The sequence below is a fragment of the Callithrix jacchus genome, chromosome 11 (assembly GCF_049354715.1).
Source record: "Callithrix jacchus isolate 240 chromosome 11, calJac240_pri, whole genome shotgun sequence".
Lineage (NCBI taxonomy): Eukaryota > Metazoa > Chordata > Mammalia > Primates > Cebidae > Callithrix > Callithrix jacchus.
This window is the reverse complement of record NC_133512.1, coordinates 123,802,730-123,807,781: the sequence shown is the minus strand read 5'-3', so window position 1 is coordinate 123,807,781 and position 5,052 is coordinate 123,802,730. Positions and strand designations below refer to the sequence as shown.

The following is a 5,052-nucleotide window of genomic DNA, read 5'->3' as shown; positions in this document are numbered from 1 at the left end:
ATAATGATATCTTAACTGCTCATTTATAACTGAACAAATTTTCATTAAGCATGCCAGTAATTTTCAAATTATGTAATAAAAACTCTGGTTGTAGTATATTATTACTTTGCTGAATTCCATTTGTGAAAAAAGAAGCTAGCTACTTCACCTATTTTACTACGTGTGTATTCTGAGTCATAAGAATACTGGTAAATAAAAGATCCTACATTTTTCATGAGGAGACAGGATAAATTTCCTATAAGGTGTCACTGGTATGTATTTGCAAAACATTTTAACACTGAAAACTTTGTAAGTCTGAAAATCAGACACTGGAAAAAGTATATATTCCACTATGATACTGCTGTGTACTTCTACGCAAGGCCTCTTAGTGAAGTTAATCAATTGGAGGTAGAATTTTATCAGTGAATTGCTTGACATCCAGTCATTTTCTGTTGACATGAAATGTGCATTATGCTTGCATAGGTTTTAAAGTTTACGTTGGCTGTATTTACCAACATAAGAAAAAAGATATAAGGAAACCAAACATCTGGATAATAATGGGTCACAATCTCCATGGCACTGGAGAATAGAAATATCTCTATCAGCACCACTCATAGGACTCTTTAGAAAGGAAGCCCAAAATGAAATCCAGCAGCCACGTGCAGTGACTGTGTGTGGTAAGAGCAGTCCATAAAAATAAAGCTCCTCCCTGAGAAAATCCTCCCAAAATAATTCTGCCAGAAAGAATGCCATTCTGCACCTCTTGATCTACCAAAGTTTTTACATTTTCTGCTGCCTGTTTAATTCCAGGTTCCTCCTCCTGTGAATCTGGTAAAGGCCCTATAACATCAAACCAAGAAGGCATAGCCATGTTTATATTTAATGTCATGGGCATAACTGGCACATGTGGGAAGATATATTTGATATGTGAACTTCTGATACCTGTAAAGTCTGCCCATCTTTGCCCGATATCTCCCCATCCATGAAGAAAAATCACCATGGCTGTGACCTTCAGGGCAGCGGACCCCAATGCAAGCAGCAGAGCAGACTCGCATTGTCACACATCCATCCACTGGGTGGACTGTGCAAGTGGAGTGGGAGTGGGCCAAGGGCCGATGAGCTGAAAGCCTAGTTGGGTGCTTGGCCTAGCCTCATCGGGTGCTTGCTCAAGTGCATCATCATGTATTTAAGAAGCACTGGCTATATTCTGGGAATTGAGATGCTCACCCATACGCAAAACTATGTGGCTTCTATTCTCTACAATAGATATGCATTATGACTTTGCAAGCTTAGAATATAGATAGAAATATTTACGGGTTTGACATTTTTAACATGTCACCAGATGTTACTTTTCCTGTTATTTAGTTGTGTCTAGATAGGGTTTGACTCTTTAATGGTTTGCGTATTTAAATACATAGTTTGTGTCCCTATGTAGTATCTATAGAGAACATTTCTCTATATAATATTGTTTTATGGTGACAGCTACTGCAGTCTAACCAGTCCAAATTGTGAGAAAGTGACAAGAAGGATTAATTGCTATTTGTCCCACATCTACCAGGAGTCTTTGCCACTTAAGCAAACGCTATGTAAATTTCCTTGAAGTGTCACTAGGGGAAGTTTGTGGCCCTGATCTATCCCCACCAGAAATCTGGCAGCCAGTAAATATAGTCCTGGGACAAGTGGAAGCAGCTTTTGATTGGCAGGTGCAGCTCTTCTCCCCCAGCTTCACCAGCCCCTTCCCCTGCCCCTGGCCAAGATAACACAGATAGGATGAGGCTCTGGAGCAGTGTAAAGGCCTGCCTATATGTTGCCCACTTCCTGAGTGCTCCCATGGCTTCCTTAGGACCCTTGTTTGACACAACTCCTTTTCATCAGAAAATACTGGACAAGAAGGCTTTCTTTTCTTCACATTTGGACCTAGGGAATACAAGTGTTCATATCCTCTCACAAGCAGTTTCTGAGTAAATAAGGTCCCTCCAGCTCTGAACAAAGATCTGTCTTCATAGATTCCTTTCATCTAGACAGTTCTGACTAGCTACTGTTGTATGGCCTGAAAAATCTGCCCTTCATCCTTTGATTCTGTCCTTCTTATAAAAACAAACAACAAAGTGTTCCAGACATCTTTGTACTGTCATAAAATCTAGACAAGTGATTCTAGATTTACCAAAACATTCTTTCCTTTGTTGCATATAATATACATAGTGTCATAAACAAAAGTATTAGTTGTAATATGATGACAAGAGGCTCAGACATGGAGTCATCAGGAATGGGCTCTCATCTTTATTCTGCAGATTGATTTTAAGCTGTGTAAACTTGGGCAAGTCAACTAGCATCTTTGAACATTATCTAAAATACAGGACTATATTTCAGACATTGAGATATTTGTGGAAATACTGTGTTAACTACCAAGAGGTGCACTAACAGATGTGTCACTGGTACAGCATGGGATCTACTCAGGACTCAGCACAGCCTACAAGGTCCTGGGTAATCTCACCACCCGAGGAAACATTCTCCTTCTTCACCCTCCACCACCCTTTCTTGATTCATTGTGCTTTGAGCACCCACTGGCTATGCACTCCTCATCAAGTTTCCACAAAACTATTCTCTCTGCCAGCAGCTCTCTGTGTTCGATTCCCACTTCTACTGACCACCTCGTGCCCATCCTTCAAGTTTCAGTCTAAATATCAGTTCCTCATATGAAACTTCCTGGCATACCAGAGTGACTGGGGTCTGATGCAACTAAAACCTATTTCCAGTGCTTCTTTATAGAAATTGTCAAAATTGTAATGTAAACATTATTGCAATTAATGGTATGTTATCAGTATTTACCATCAGACTATAATTTCTATGAGAGCAGGGTGATTTTTGTATGGTTACTGGACCTAGATCTTAGGTGCTTGTACAGTGCTTGGGATATAGAAGGCACTCAATAAGAATTCATTGAGTGAAAGAGTGAATGAACCCACTACATGCCCTCACATTTTCATATTGTGGGATATACTGTGCATCTGTTTGGGAGACCCCTCTCTCTGATTTAATTTGGTATTTCTTCACTGAATGATCAGTTCAGTGATTGCTTCCTCCAGACATTTATTCTAGGTCCTTGGTAAATGCTAATTTCTTTCACAGTGCCTTGTATTTTCCTCCATAACAGATGCTACACATTAGATTTACATGAGGGTTGTTAACAAATACTGATGTCCAGATACTGCCCTAGACCAATTAAATCAGAACCTCTCTTCCCAGCATCATTTCTTAAAAAGTATCACTGGTGATTCTAATATAAAGCCAAGGTTAAGAACCACTGATTACTATACTGGGTCCTTATCTATTAAATATATACATGTTATGTCTGCTAAGAGACTCAGCCCTTTGAAAGAAAGAATTTTCTTATTCATTATTCTATCCTATGGATCTAGCATAGAACCAAGCATTTCGGTGAGAAAAGATGAAAAAGGTTTTTGAATGAGTGATTAGATGAACATTTGTTATAAAAGATTGAAGTAAGTACATGTTACCACCAGACCGTGTTTTCCTCAGATATGAGTGAGAAGGGAATGCCTTAATAAAGACGATGACTTCCAAGTATTATGCCAAGGCATTCTCTATTGAGAAGAACATATGATGATCTATTATTGACAAAATTAATCCTTTTTTCCTTCTTGGATAATACAACAGTATTTCAGTCATATAGAAAGCTTTCCAAAAGTATTTGGTTGTGAGAGAGTCATTGAATTGAGAACCGTTGTGAATTGAGGCCAAACACGTGTCAGAGTTTTATGGAACAGACAGACATACATTAATAGGACAATCACAGTGTTTCCTTTATAGCCTTAACTGTAGGGCAGCTGAATAGGATAGTATTTAGAGAACAAAAAATGAACAATGTGCGTTTTTTTCAAAAATCAATTGCCAAGAACTGTGATGCTTTAATCAGCAGGGACTTCTGAACAAAATATGAATAAACTTAACATGGGGCATTCTGCCTGCCTGCAAAAGTTGGAGCTTTCTGTAGTTTATGGTAAAATTCTGTAAACTTCATGAATTCATATCTATGTGAATATATACTTTTCCTAGGAAGACAGAATATAGCTTTTTATCAACATCTTTAAAAAGTCTAGTTTTCAAAAAGGGTGATTGCTAGTGAGAGTTTGGGGTCCCTAGTGACCTCTGTGGCAACATTAGCCTGGTGTGGACCAGGAAGCCGGATCAGATCTTCTGACCCAAGTTGAACAGACCTAGGCTCTTCAGCCTTGTCCATAGTCTCCAGCTTAGTCACACAGAAATGCCAAAACTCACCCTAACTTCCTATGTCTTTATGTGACAGTTTCATCTTTGGTTCCCAATTAATAGTTTAAATTTACCTTATTTAATTTAAAGGTCCCAGGATTTTCATCATTCCAATATTGTCCCTTCTTCTTCTTCAGCATTTATTTCCCGACAACTTATTTAGTTTCTTCTTCAAGCTTCTTTCTCTTGGATTATGAGCCTAATATATGCAGAAAGGTTTAGATTATGACCCATAAGAGGACTTCAGGGAACACACTGGTTTTTAGTGAGCAGATAATAAGAAATTATAAGAGAGAATGACACAGATCCATCAGAGAAATGGGAAAAGAACCATCAAGAGAGGATGAGATCAAGGACAGAGTGAGTTACAACAGGAATAGTCCAGGGATGTGTCCTTGGATGTAAGTGGTGAGTGATCTCATGGGAGTATTTTCCTGGGGATGTGGAGTTGGAAGTCAGACTACAGTGGGTTAAAGGGTCAGTGAGTAATGAGCCAATGGAGTCAGTGACATGGTTAGCTCTAAAGAGAAGGGAAGAAGGGAAGCAAGAGATTTGGTTGATTTCTTATTTGGATAAAAAGCCCTATATATGCTGAAGGAAAGGATGCAAGGGGCAAGTAATATTTTGGAAGTAAGAGGAAAATTTAATGTTACAATCCCTCAACATGAGGGGAAAGAAGGTATATTGTTGGTGTTTTTATTTCATTGTATAGTGTCTTTGAAGATGCGTTGCTCACTTTTCTTAGTAGAGTTATATATAGTAAAACCCTGTATCCATAAAGGA

At 38.6% G+C, this 5,052-nt stretch overlaps 1 pseudogene; it reads right to left on the bottom strand.

Moving 5' to 3' along the window:
• Positions 1–373: 373 nt before the first annotated feature.
• LOC100393322 (acyl-protein thioesterase 1 pseudogene) lies at positions 374–873 on the bottom strand (annotated as a pseudogene).
• Between the last annotated feature and the right edge of the window lie 4,179 nt (positions 874–5,052).